Here is a 14,120-nt window from a genome sequence, read left to right as displayed (position 1 = left end):
GTTTGGTACCCAACGAGAGACTAAGTGGAAGAGTTTTCAAAATTTTGAGCTTAAACTCCTCTTCAGAAAGTTAAATAAAAGGAAATAAAAATAGGAGCAACTGAGACAAACATGTTGGTCTTTGGCAAATGAATAGGAGTGACTGAAAGGATTGATGTTTCATAAATGCAAAAGCAAATAGGATGGTAACTGTATAAATTATGTATGTATGTGTGTGTGTATGCATGTGTAGTTTTAGTGGAAGTCATAATGTGTGTGTATTTCTCAGTTCTTGTTATTTATAATGTTAGTTTTTGTGCATGTAATATCATTATCATTGTTAAGGCTGCAAGCTGGCAGAATCATTAATCCTGCCAGGCAAAATGCTTAGTGGCACTTCATTCTGAATTCAAATTCTGTCTAGGTCGACTTTGCCTTTCATCCTGCCATGGTTGATAAAATAAGTACCAGTTGAACATTGGAGTTGATGTAATTGACCTAGTCATTACCCTGAAATTGCTAGCTTTGTGCCTAAATTTGGAACCAATATCATTGCCATTATTTTAAAATCCATTTTTCCATTCTTATTCCTGCAGTGGTCAGATGAATTCATTGAGACAGATTTTCTACAGCCATATTCTTTTTCTGTTGTCAATTCTCATCTGTCTCTAAGGTAATATTTCACCAAGTCTTTCAAATATGAACAGTTCATTGGCTATCATATGCTTTCATGGAAGATAGAAAATGAATAACACCATTTTTGTATGAATGTCAAGTTTATTTACTGTCACTACGTGATGTCAGGAGATTAGGTCACATGCACAAACAGGAAAAGCTTCTTTCACTTTCTATCTACCAAATTCACTCACAAGGATTTGGCTGGCCTGGGATTGTATATGAAGAAACTTGTTCAAAATAGCATGCAGTGGGACTGAACCCCCAAACCAAACAGTTTCACAGCAAATTTCTAACCATACATTCATGCTTTTATACACACACACAAACACACACACAATTTCCTGTATTCACACAGAACTACATTTTCCTGTAGGTTCTTCTTCCCTTTAGGAAGATACACATTGATTTGAGGAAAACTTGGCTGCTGCTTCTTGCAGGTGGAGTGCTCCTGCAAAAGCTTTCCCTTCTTGGTTCAGAGTAAACTTTATTGTTATGTAGTCCAAGATCAGCCATAGTCAAACAAAACTGTGATGAGAGGTGTGCCATTCATGACAACCTATTCCTTTGTATATAGGGAAATCTATTGTTCAGTGTGTATTGTGTTGGAGTTTTAGCTGCTATTGTCAGCAGGTGAGGCAATCATGTTTCAGCCAATGAACAATTTTCCCTATTCTTCTCCTCTTCCTTAGACTCATTCATATCTTCTGTGTGGATGGCTGAAGAAACAGGCAGAAGGGAGATTTCAGTTATATGATAAAAGCAGTATTATTAGATTTGAATGGGGGATGAGAGAATTGCTACAATTAGAAATAGAATGCCTTGAATTTGTGGGTTCAAATCCTTTGGAAGCCAGTGTTGTCTTTCTTCCTTCTAAGGTCAATGGAATAAAAGACAGTAATACATGTAGTAGATTAATAAACTGTTCCCCACAACCAGAAAATTCTTGACCTTCAGACAATCTTCCTTATCAAGCAGACATTAAGATATTTCATATTTTAAGGATTGGACTTAAGAGGTTTCAATACTATGAAGGAAGGAACATTGAGACATTAATTGCTGCCGGCTCTAAACACATGCCCACATACTCATGAACACAGACCTACCAATTTCTAAATTTACTCTCTCGGATTAATCGCTGAAAATACTAAGGAAATGAAACCACTTCAGTCTTTAACGTCATCAATTCCTCTCCATCAAATTCTCATACTCCCCCTCATTCTCTCTTTACACACACACACACACATATATAATTTATATGAGTGTATGTGTGTCTAATTATGTATATGTATGTATATATACATATTTGTATACATATATGTATATAAGTATATGTGCTAGTGTTTGTATTATATGTGTGTGCATGTATCTATCTATCTATCTATCTATCCAGGCATCCACCCACCATCACAGCTCTGTTATTAAGGTCACTCCCCAACCTTGGGGTTTCAGGTTCAGTTCCACTGTAATGCACCTTTGGCAAGTGTCTTCTACTACAGTTCCAGGTTGACCAAAGCCTTGTGAGTGGATAGGAAAATAAAAACTGAAAGCAACTTACCATACGTATATATATAATCATCATCATCATTTAATGTCTGTTTTCCATGCTGGCATGATTTGACAGTTTGATAGGAGCTGACCAGCTGAAGGGCTGTTCAGGCTCCCTGTTTGTTTTAGCATGGTTTCTATGACTGGATAATAAGTTAACTTCTTAACTACACAGCCATGCAAGTACATCTATAGATGTGTGCATGTGCGCATGCACATACTCACACACACGTCTCACTGCATGTAGCAACACACTTTGTACACAAGTATTCTAGACTCTGCCCCTCACCTTGAGGGAGAAGCTTTGTTGTCAGTAGAGGTATTAGCTCCATTTTGTTCTTATTATGACTATCACACCTTATATGTCCACATTATCAATAAACACACACACAGTTCTTCTATTGTTACTGTTCTGTACTTCCCAATTGTACACTAGTTGTCTCACAGTTATGTTTAATTATGTAATATATAATGAAATTCTACATGTAATCAGTAGATATTTGTGACACCTAAATAGATATATCATCATCTTATACATAGTTAAATATTACATATAGCAAATGACTTTAGATAATATCGAAATGTATGGGAACATATATAGGTATATGTCATACATAACTACATATAGAATACATATGTAATATAAAGATAGAGCATGACCTAGAACTGTTTTTAATCTTCAGCTTCGATTTTTAATTAATTTGTTTTATATCTCTGAAAATTAAATATCTTCTCCTTAACCCCTTCCCCCCACCTTGTTACTTCTAACTAATGGGAAAAACCATTATGTGGTTGCTCAACATGATAGAGATAGCAACCAAATCTCCCTCAAATCACACTAATTTCTCAAAAAAATAGTTAGAGACACATTTCATAATCTAGTTTTATATGTGACATTATTAATTTTGCATCCACTTTCCATACTGACATGGGTTTGCAGTGTCATAGTCATTTATTGGAATCCATTTCTCTTATAGACTGGCACTCATTCATTTTATGCTTGGTTTCTTCAATTGTATGTCCTTCCTACCACCAACCATTTTACAGTGTGTACTGAGTGCATTTTACTATGATACCAGCATTTTATTATGGTACCACAACAAGGCAAGATTCAGGAGACCACCCACCTTTGTTTTCTCCACATGTTTAGGTACAAGCATGGCTGTGTGGTGAGAAGCTTGCTTCCCAACCACATGGTTCCGGGTTCAGTCCCACTGTGTGCACCTTGGTGTGTCTTCCGCTATAGCCTTGGGCTGACCAAAGCCTTGTGAGTGGTTTTGGCAGATGGAAACTGAAAGAATCCCATCGTGTATGTGTGTTTCGGTGTCTTTGCCCCCCCTCATCATTGCTTGACAACCAGTGCTGGTGCGTTTATGCCCCTGTAGCTTAGCAGTTCAACAAAAGAGACCAATAGAATAAGTACTAGGCTTAAAATAATAAGTCCTGGGGTTGATTTGTTTGACTAAAAACCCTTCAAGGCAGTGCTCCCACATGGCCACAGTCAAATAACTGAAACAAGTTAATAAATAAAAGAATACCTGCCAGTCGCTCTAGAGGGTGCACCAGGTGCATTTTGCTATGGCACCAGCAGAGGGTTTACTTTGTATAAACAGGGCAAAGCATATTCACTGTTCTGGGATGTATACATATGTTGAAGACAATATGACCAAGGAGGGGTATAAAAGAGAAAGAGAGGAGAGTGAGGATATGATGGCAGCAACACAGTGATTGGGGGTGAAAAAGAAAAGAAAGAGCTGGGTAAACATAGAGGAGGACAAAGGAAAGAAATGGATGACAGTAGAAGTGGCCTTCCTCCTCTCCCATTTCTAATTACAAAGCATTTTAATTACCTCCGCCAAGGAAGGAGGTTATGTTTTCATCAGCATTAGTTTGTCTGTCTGTGTGCAAAATAACTCAAAAAGTTGTGAACGGTATTTGATGAAACTTGCAGAAAAAGTTGGTAATGACACAAGGAACAGATGATGAAATTTTGGTAGTGATCTGGGAATTTTTATGGATTCATTTGTTATATTTACTTTACATGAAGTATTACAATGTTACATTCTTTGATTATCTCCCTTGAAAACACGTTCATCGTTTCCATATGACCTATGGAGGCGTTGCTGTTTCCCAAGTTTATTTTCGTTTCTCCATTAGTAATTTTACTCGCGTATCTATCTTAAAATGAGCTGCTTGGCAGAGAGGTCTGCAGAGGATGACATGACAAGCCTTGACTATTGGGATCGACTCAAAAAGCTCAGGCTTTGCTCCCTCCACTGCTGCTGCACGCTCTATATCATCTGTATGATGTGGAAAATATTCCATCGACATTACCCATCTTTAAATTTTGTCCGAGGCTTGGCCCCCGTGCCATCCGTCCACTACAGAAATGTTCATGTCGTATCACAACACTATAACAGAACTATTTCACCTCAATTGGCCCTGCTCTCTTCAACATCGAGCCAGACACACATAAAGGAGGAAAGTGACTTCACAGCATTCAAATGATCCCTAGATGATTACCCCCCAACGAATACCAGATAAACCACCCACACCTAGATATGTCTCTGAAAACAATAGTCCTCTGCTTGAATGGGCTACGGTTCCCCAGAGCTGATTGTGTATCTCTTCCAGGTGGTGCTATTAAATTAGACATGGCCTGAGTCAACTTCGGCCGAAACTTATTTAAGTAATCTAATCTATGCTGTAACCTTTTAATCAAAGCATGACTAGGTGGGTAGAGGCTGATATCTTAACATTTCTGATGGTCTTAAGTATTAAAAAAAAATCGTTAAAGATTTATATAGAACTACATTCAGAGTATGTCTATAAGCTATTGTGTTTAGACCTGGTTTCTATTCTCAAACTGTTCCGTTTTGTAGATGCAATTATTATTTTTTTTTTTTAATAAAGCACTTTGAAATTAGAAAAATCAAAAATCTGCAATGATCTCAGTCCCATGAGTATCAGATAATGGATTTTCAACAGTGTAAAGAAACTGATTGTGCTGATCGTAGTTTTGACGGTGATTGTGGTGAAAGCAGAGACAGTGTTGATTATGACAATGGTCGAGATAAGTATGCGAGGACGTTATGTTTTTGCCGGTGTTGGTTTGGGAAATTGGGCGATTTTCAGCATGCGTGTATATGGGTGGAAATGAGCTGCTTGGCGGAGGTCTGCACTCTCCGAGTGCTTTTCTAGTTCCAAAAGCATTTGATTGACTTCATTGTGAATGTTTTGATGAAATGGTAATGTAGTGTAGTTCATCCAGAATTTGGCTGGTTGGAGATCTTATATTTGTATTGTCAAAAATAAAATGGGTCAAATTTGCCTTTCATCTTCTTGTAGGGGTCAATAAAATAAATGACAGCTGACGATATTAAATAAAGCCTTCCCCCAACTTTCAAGGTTAATGCCATCATGATCATTACTGTGGGGCATGGCTGAGCACCCATTTGTTCTGAGATATGTGGCTCATCTCCCCGTCCATCTTCCACTGTTTTACCCCCACCCCCACTTTTTTCTTTTTCATTTCCTTTCTCATCTCCCTTCTTTCCTGTAACTTCATTGCTCTTCTGTAAATTATCATGAAGTTTCCTGCAACTGAATAAAACCTTTGACTATTATTAAAAGATGGTGGACAGTGGGCTGGCAGAATCATCACAGCATTGGACAAAATGTTTTGCAGGATTTAGTTACAGCTCTTGACATTCAGAGTTCAAATCCTACAAAAGCCAATTTTACCTTTCATCCCTCTGGGGACGATGAAATAATTTCTGAGTTCAGTCCCACTGCATGGCACCTTGGGCAAGTGACTTCTACTATAGCCTCGGGTCAACCAAAGCCTTGCGAGTGGATCTGATAGACAGAAACTGAAAGAAGCCGGTTGTGTATATACATGTGTGTGTGTGATTATACTTGAAGCAATTGTTGTTAATATGAATCATAGAAATGGCAGAATATTAGTGGAAATAACTTGTGATGTGATTGTGTGCAATATTTGATAGTTATTTGTGGTGATGATGGTGATTAATAATTACACATGTTGATGGATCAAGGCCACTGTTTTTTTTTTGTGACCTGAGCTCAAATTCTGCTAAGGTTATCTTTGCCTTTCATCCTTTTAGGATTGATAAAATAAGTACCAGTCAAGCACTGGGGTTCCCTTTTGCTGAACTGCTAAGTTACAGGGATATAAACACATCAACACTGGGTGTCAAGCAGTGGTCAGGAACAAACACACACACACACACACACAACCGGATTCTTTCAGTTTTTGTCTATCAGATCCACTCACGAGGCTTTGGTTGGCCTGAGGCTATAGTAGAAGTCACTTGCCCAAGGTGCCATGCAGTGAGACTGAACTCAGAAATATGTGGTTGGGAAGCAAACTTCTTATCACACAGCCATGCCTGTTTACTCTTATTTTATTGCTTTATTAATATTTTTCCTACCATGCCTGATGGCTGGAATTTTCTGGAACTCTCTTTCTGCCCACATGTTTTCTACAGATCTTCAGGCAATGTATCGACCACACTGATCTCAATGATCTTTAGGAGACCTTACAGAGGTCATCAGCACTGTACCTCCCCATTCACTAAACTAATAAAAAAAAAAGGAAATGATTTCAACCAGCAATGGTTACTTTAAAAAGGCTGATTAATGCTTAATTAATGTACAAATGTGTAATGCAAGAAATTTAATGAAAAGCAATATTGTGGTGGCATTGGCAGCAGGGAGTTAGCAATTATAGTGGTGTGTCAGAGATTATAAGGATCAAATATGTTCCTGATTTTAGGTACGAAAAATGAGAAGCTACATTATATTTAAAGTGACATTGTATTTAAATATGGTGAGACTGTTAATGTTATGTAATTATACATAAAATAATATATAGTATTATATACAAGGTGGTGGTGGAGAAATGGAGTTGAGAGACTGGTAAAGTAGGAAGGCACTGTAGAAAAATGTTTACAAAACATTCATTTAAACAAATATAAGTATTACCAAATGGCTGTCATATGTGTTCTATTGTTCAGCTGGACAGTACTAGGTGAAATGAAGTTTCAAAGTTGATTTGAAATTGATATTACAGTGGTTTTTCCCACAATATACAAGCCTTGAGGATTTTAATCATATTGTTGACATTTTAATATTGTTTTGTCATTTCTCTAGAAACATACTGAAATATATATATATATATATATATATATATACTAGACTACTCATGACCCATTGGGTCACTGATGGTTCAGGTTATTAAACATTGAAGTTGATTTCAACATTGCATTGAAATGAAAGTTAACTTTATAACGATTCAATTAAATATTTCAATTTGTTCATATCATCATAGGTCTGGTTTACAAGTTCATGTTTAAGGTTTTATCAATTATTTACAGTATCTAATAGAATATTTATGGTATATGTGCACACTACTACAAAAATGGAAAAGGAATTGTTATATAATATAAACATAAAATTAATAGAAACAGTTTTCATAGTATTATACACAGTAATCACTCGCCATGTCACGGTTCACCTATCACACCCTCAGTACATCACAGATTTTTCTGGCTAATATATGTATATTTATATTGCAGATCCTTCAGTATAGCACAGGTTTCTGTGGCCAATAGGTATTTATATTTTTTTTAGATTTTAATTATTTCTGTGGTAAAATAAGCATTTTCACACCTAAGAATTAATAAATCAGTAAATAGAAACACTGTACAGTACTACACTGTATAACACATTAATTAAAACACATAGTGTGCCGTAGATGAGTAAACAAAGACTCGCACATACTGTATGGAAAACGAAACTTGGGAGGCAAGTGTGTGGTGTTGCTTTGCATTTATAATAAAATAAATATATATAAATTGCAAAAATAATAAAAAGAAATATGCAGTACAGTATTGTTTTTATTTCGCAGATTTTCACCCATCGTAGGGGGTTTTGGAATTTTAACATCCGTGATAGTCGAGGGATTACTGTATTCCCATTTCAGGGTTATGTTACTTTCAGAGTATTTTCCCACTATGTGCTGTTTTGGCTATTTATGAAGGTACCCAAAAATACTGCATATCTCGGGGAACCTGTGGTCCGGTTTATGCAAAACTTGTTTTCTTCTGTTTGTATTTACATTTCAAGGTTGCCTTACTTTCAGAGTATTTTCCCATCATGTGCCGGTGTGACTGCATCAAATTACAGACAAGCACACGCACATGCAAGCAATCACAGAGTTTTAGCAGTAGCATGCACACACACACACACACACACACAGAGTGTGGTGAATAAACTGTTGTCTAAATTATGTAAAAATGAAAATAACACTGACATCTCATTTTAACATATATTTACCAAAATTACATAAAGATATCTTGAAATACTAAAGAATAAATTTATTCAATAAAATTACCATTGGCTTCAGCCATGGCCTCCAGATGACTTCGGAATCTCCTGCAATTCTTCTGGACGATCTCCTTGTTTAAGTTGGTGAATGCTGCCATAATCCTTGCCTTCAGTTCATCTTCGGTATTACAAGGAGTTTTTTTGGTCTCTTGTTCAACTGCACTCCACACATAATAATCAAGGGGATTGCTGTCTGGGGAGTTAGGTGATCCGATGTTCTCTTACTTGTGTGGCATGGTGCAGAGTCCTGTTGTCAGACATAGGGTCTTCCAGCAGCCACTCCTTGACCCAGAGCAGCACTACCTCATCCAGGCACTTGATGTAGGCTTCCATGTTGAGTGTGAGGCTGTATGGGAAGATGAATGGAGGCATAACGTCACCATCACTAGTGATCACTCCAGACACTATGATATTGACTGAATGTTTGATTTTTATCACTCTTGGTACATGTTTTGGGGACTCAGCAAGGCAGCAGTTGTTCTGTGTGTTCACCATCTCTTCATATTGGAGCTTCCGGTACAAATGCCAAGCATTACAGCATGTCATTTCCAAATTTCTGGCAGAGTGAATTGTGTCATGGTTCTGTTTTCCTCACAGACGCTGCTCAACTGACCCTTCTATACTGTGTAGTTAACAAAATCAAAAAGAAACAATGTACATGCGCAAAATTAAAAATATAAAATGGCGACAATTTACCCATTGCACCCTGTATATGTGTGTGTGTGTGTGTGTGTGTGTGTGTGTGTGTGTGTGTGTGTGTGTGTGTGTATGTATGTATGTATATATATATATATACTCTAGTTCCCAACTGTTAAATGTTTTAGCAACTCTAGAAAAATGAAAGACCATAGTTAAATCCATTAGGCATTAATCCCATCTTATATTGATTGTGCCAAGCCATCTACTGATTATTGCTAGAGATTTCATATATTATTAGCTCTGTGTGTGTTATGGAAGTATGTTTATTTCTAGGAGAGGAAGATTGGAAGTAAAATACACACACACACATTCTTCTCTCTCTGTTTCTCTCTCTCACACACACACACATTGTTCTTTTACTAGTTTCAGTCATTGCAAGCACTGCCCTCATTTTTGAGAATTATTTTATCTCTGTTCATCAAATCATTAACTTTCAGTATATATACAAACTGCATGGATGGTTAAATGGTATAAATGAAACAGGGACATATGGATGACAGGAGCTGGGGAGCCACAACAGGTTCCAGCTGTCTGTTTTGGCATGGTTTCAATAGCTGGATGTTCTTCCTAATGCCAACCATTTTACAGAGTGTACTGGGAGTTTTGTAAATGGCACCAGCACAAGTGCTTTATATGTGGAACCATCATGAGTGTCTCTTAACATGTCACCAGAATGGATGCTTTTTATGTGACACCAGCTCGAGATTTTTTTTGGGGGGGGGGACCAGCACCTGCAAGCTTGCAAGACAAGGACCTCTCAACTGAGAGATTAGAGTATGATACAGAGACAGGGGTAGCCCTCTTACTATTGAGAAGATATGTGGCTGCCTTGGTAGGACAAGGGAGGAGAGGAAAGTGGGGGAGAGTTAGAGAAAGAGAGGGCCTTCTGATAGGGAACAATGGGAGTATTATAAGTAGTATAGAGGGGGATGTTCCATAAGAGTGTAAGGGGAGATGTTTAGATAGCAGAGATAGCAAGTGATGTTGAGAAGAATTGAAGTGGCTGGGAGGGAGTAGGTATGTGAGGGCATAGAAAGTGCTGATAGGCACATGTGGGAGAAAGGAGGGGGGCCTGCAGTGGGGTGGTAGTGGTGTGGGGAAGATGGGTTGTGGGGGATTTTTGATTGTAAAAAGAATTGTGTGTGTGTCATGGTCATAAAGAATATGCCTATATGTATGGATGGCCACAATTTTACTTAGCTTGAGGTGTCTTCTCAAGCACAGCAAATTGCCAGGTATCTCAGTTCCTTGTCTATGCGACTCAACATTTGAAGATCCTTTCTCACTACTTCGTCCTACAACTTCCTGAGTCAACCCTTTCCACAAGTTCCCTCCACAATAATAGATCAGCACTTCTTTATACAGCTGTCCTCATCCACATGCATCACATGACCATACCAGCACAGTTCTCTCTCTTGCACATTACATGTGATGCCCCTCATACTCAATTTTACTTTTAAATCATTTACACTCTGTCATACAACTCTGAGTAAGAGGCCATTTGTTACCAACAAAGGTAATAGCTGTCTAAACTTTTTCCAGCCTGTTCTTATTCTAGCAGCTATGCTTTCAGAACTTCTTCCTCCACTGCTAACTTGATTGCTTAGGTAACATAAGCTATCTACTACTTATAAGGATTCCACCAGACATTCGAGTAAGTTTGTTCTCTGTATATTCTTAGTGTTTATTGTATCCATACATCTGCCACACACAAAGACTACTTTCTCTGTAAACCTTCCCATGATGCTGCTGCACCTCATGTGTCTATTAGCTTGCACTGGGTACACTGGTGTTTCTACCAAAACCTTTTCTACATAGCTAAATTAGCTATAAGGCCTTTTGATTCCAGACCTTACTTCCACACCTGAAATTTCCTTGGGCTTCCATATAGTTTCTGTGGATCAAATTTTCATGGATCAAAGTAAAAGAACATCCCTGGAAAATAATGAACAGTCTGGAAAACCTACCATGAGCATCACCCCCCGAAAAAGTGGAGAAAATTCGTCAGCTTGTGCATGAGAATTGTTGGAGGACAAACAACAACCTTGCTGATGTTGTTGGTCTGTTGTATGGGTCCTTGCTAACAATCCTCATGTCTGTCTCGAACATCTGGCATGTCTGCGAACATCATGTCAAGGTCTGTCTAGATCTCCGTCAGCATGCCATTGACGACCCATCTTTCATGTCGAGGATCATCACTAGTGACAAGAATTGGGTCTGTGCATATGACCCTGAGACAAAGCAGCAGTCATCACAATGGAAGAGCCCTTCATCTCCATGACCGAAGAAAGCACGACAGAGCTGCAGCTCAGTCAAGAGCATGTTCATTGTTTTTTTCGACATTCATGGTATTGTGCATTGAGAATACGTCCCCCAGGGACTGACCATCAGTCCTGCTGCAATGTTTTAAAGTGTTTGAGGGAGGACATTTGGCGAAAGTGACTGGATCTGTAGAGCTTGGAGAATTGGATTCTTCACAACAACAATACACCCTTTCATCAACCTCTTCTCGCTCACGAGTTTCTCACCAAAAATAACATGGTATCACTTCCATACCTGCCCTATTTGCCAGATTTGCTGACTTCCATCTCTTCCCCAAGATGAAAAGGCATCTCAAAGGTCATTGTTTTAATACTGTTGTCAAGATCCAGAGCAAATTGCAGAAGGTCCTTGGCTTGCTTATGGAAAACAACTTCCAGGCTGGATTCCAAAAGTGGCAGGAACACTGGAACTGGTGTATTATTGCACAAGGTGACTATTTCAAAGGGGATCATATTAAAACTTAGGTAAATAAGTTATATTTTATTAAATATAACTAGTCTGGGAACTTTTTGATACCACCTTATATACAACGGGCTTCTTTCAGTTTCCTTCTACCAAATCTACTCACAAGGCTTTGGTTGGCCCAAGGTGTCACACAGTGGGACTGAATCTGGAGCCATGGGGTTGGGAAGTGACCTTCTTTCCACACAGCCAACACAAAATAAAACGTAAACAATCACCACTCCACCTCCATTAATCAATACTGATAGAATATGAACAAATGAAGAGGTGAGTGTCTTGATAATGGTGAAAATAGATTTTTTAAAAAACCCACAACAGTCACTACAATAAAAAACTAGATATAAATCAAGGTAACAGGGTGTGTATGAGGTTGTATTAAGCAGTGGTGGTGGTGGTGGTGGCTGAGCAGGAGAGACATTGAATAATAAACTCTTGTGTCACTTGAATTGATAAAAAAGTTTCAGTTTGATCCTGACAAAAGAGGTTTACAGTGTGTCACTGTCTTACTCATAGCAGTTACTAGATTTTATTTAGTTTATTTTTTTATATTTTCCTAGTTTTTTTCTTGTCATTCTCTTTTGTTGAAGTCAATGCAATCAATTAACCCCACTCCCCACAAAATTGTTGGCCTTCTACCTTATTATTACTTTTTGCCTTTTTTTTAAGGCGGTGAGCTAGCAGAACTGTTCACATGCCAGGTGAAATGCTTAGCAGCATTTCATCCATCTAGATCTCTGTATTCAAATTCTGCTAAGGTTGACTTTGCCTGTCATCCTTTTGGGGGTCAATAAAATAATTACCAGCTGAACTCTGGCTCAATGAAGTCAACTTACTTCCACCCCCAAAATTACTGACCTTGTTTGAAATTTGAAATCATTATCACTATTATTAAGGCGGTAAGCTGACAGAATCATTTGCACACTGGACAAAATGCTTAGCAGTATTTCACCCATCGCTATGTTCTGAGTTCAAATTCCGCCTAGGTCAACTTTGCCTTTTATCCCTTCAGGGTCTATAAATTGCGTACCAGTGAAACACTGGATCGATGTAATTGACTAGTCCCTCCCCACAAATTTGAGGCCTTGTGCTTCCAGTAGAAAGGGTTAGGGTTATTATCATTGTGGTGAGCTGACAGAATCATTTCCACATGAAGCCAAATGCTTTGCAACATTTTGTCCACCTTTACATTCTGAATTCAAATTCTGCTAAGGTCAACTCTGCCTTTCATCCTTTGGGGGTTAATAAAATAAATATCTGTTGAATACTGGGGTCAGTGTAATCAACTTACCCCACCCCCTCAACATTGCTGGCCCTGTGCCAAAGTTTGAAACCATTATTAGCAAAGGCAGTGGTATCGTTTCCAGTCGTGTTTGTTGTCCATGGACAAGATATCTCCAAGAAATGCTGGATGGATTTGGATGAAACTTTCAGGGATGTTTGGCCTTGTAACTGGCACAAACTGATTAGATTTTAGGATTGATCTGGTACTGGACAAGGATTCTGGATTATTTTTCCTGTTTTTTGACTTAATTTTTGTGAGCGGTTGGGTTCATTTTCAGTATTCTCGTTTGTGAGAGCAGTCGAGTTTATTTCAGATAATCTCATTTTAAAAATCATCTCTGGTTAATCGTTGAGAGGATGTCAGTGTTGCCTTGGCAGAAGTTTTCACTCTGAGTGATCTTGTTAATATTATTATAAAGGTGGTGAACTGGCAGAATTGTTAGCCAGCTGGACAAAATGCTTAGCAGCATTTCTTCAATCTTTATGTCCCAAGTTCAAATTCTACTGAAGTTGACTTTGCCTTTTATCTTTTGGGGGTTGATGAAATAAGTACCAGTTGAACACTGGGGTTGATGTAATGTGACTAAACCCTGCCCCCAAATTTCAGACTTTGTGCCTATAGTTGAAAGGATTATTATTATCATATCAAAAATCTTGACCGTTATATTTTGTGCTGTTTTTTTTTTTGTTCTTTATTAGGGTCTTTTTGTTTGTTTATCATACAAGAAGCATCAGTTATTTCT

General features: G+C 38.1%; 1 protein-coding gene across 6 annotated transcripts in view; it reads left to right on the top strand.

Moving 5' to 3' along the window:
* The window catches only part of LOC106869377 (histone-lysine N-methyltransferase SMYD3), a 95,250-nt gene that overhangs the window by 21,432 nt on the left and 59,698 nt on the right, over positions 1–14,120 (top strand). The window lies entirely within an intron of this gene.

The sequence above is a fragment of the Octopus bimaculoides genome, chromosome 15 (genome assembly GCF_046866305.1).
Source record: "Octopus bimaculoides isolate indiv1 chromosome 15, ASM4686630v1, whole genome shotgun sequence".
Taxonomy (NCBI): domain Eukaryota; kingdom Metazoa; phylum Mollusca; class Cephalopoda; order Octopoda; family Octopodidae; genus Octopus; species Octopus bimaculoides.
This window is presented reverse-complemented; position numbering and strand designations above follow the sequence as displayed.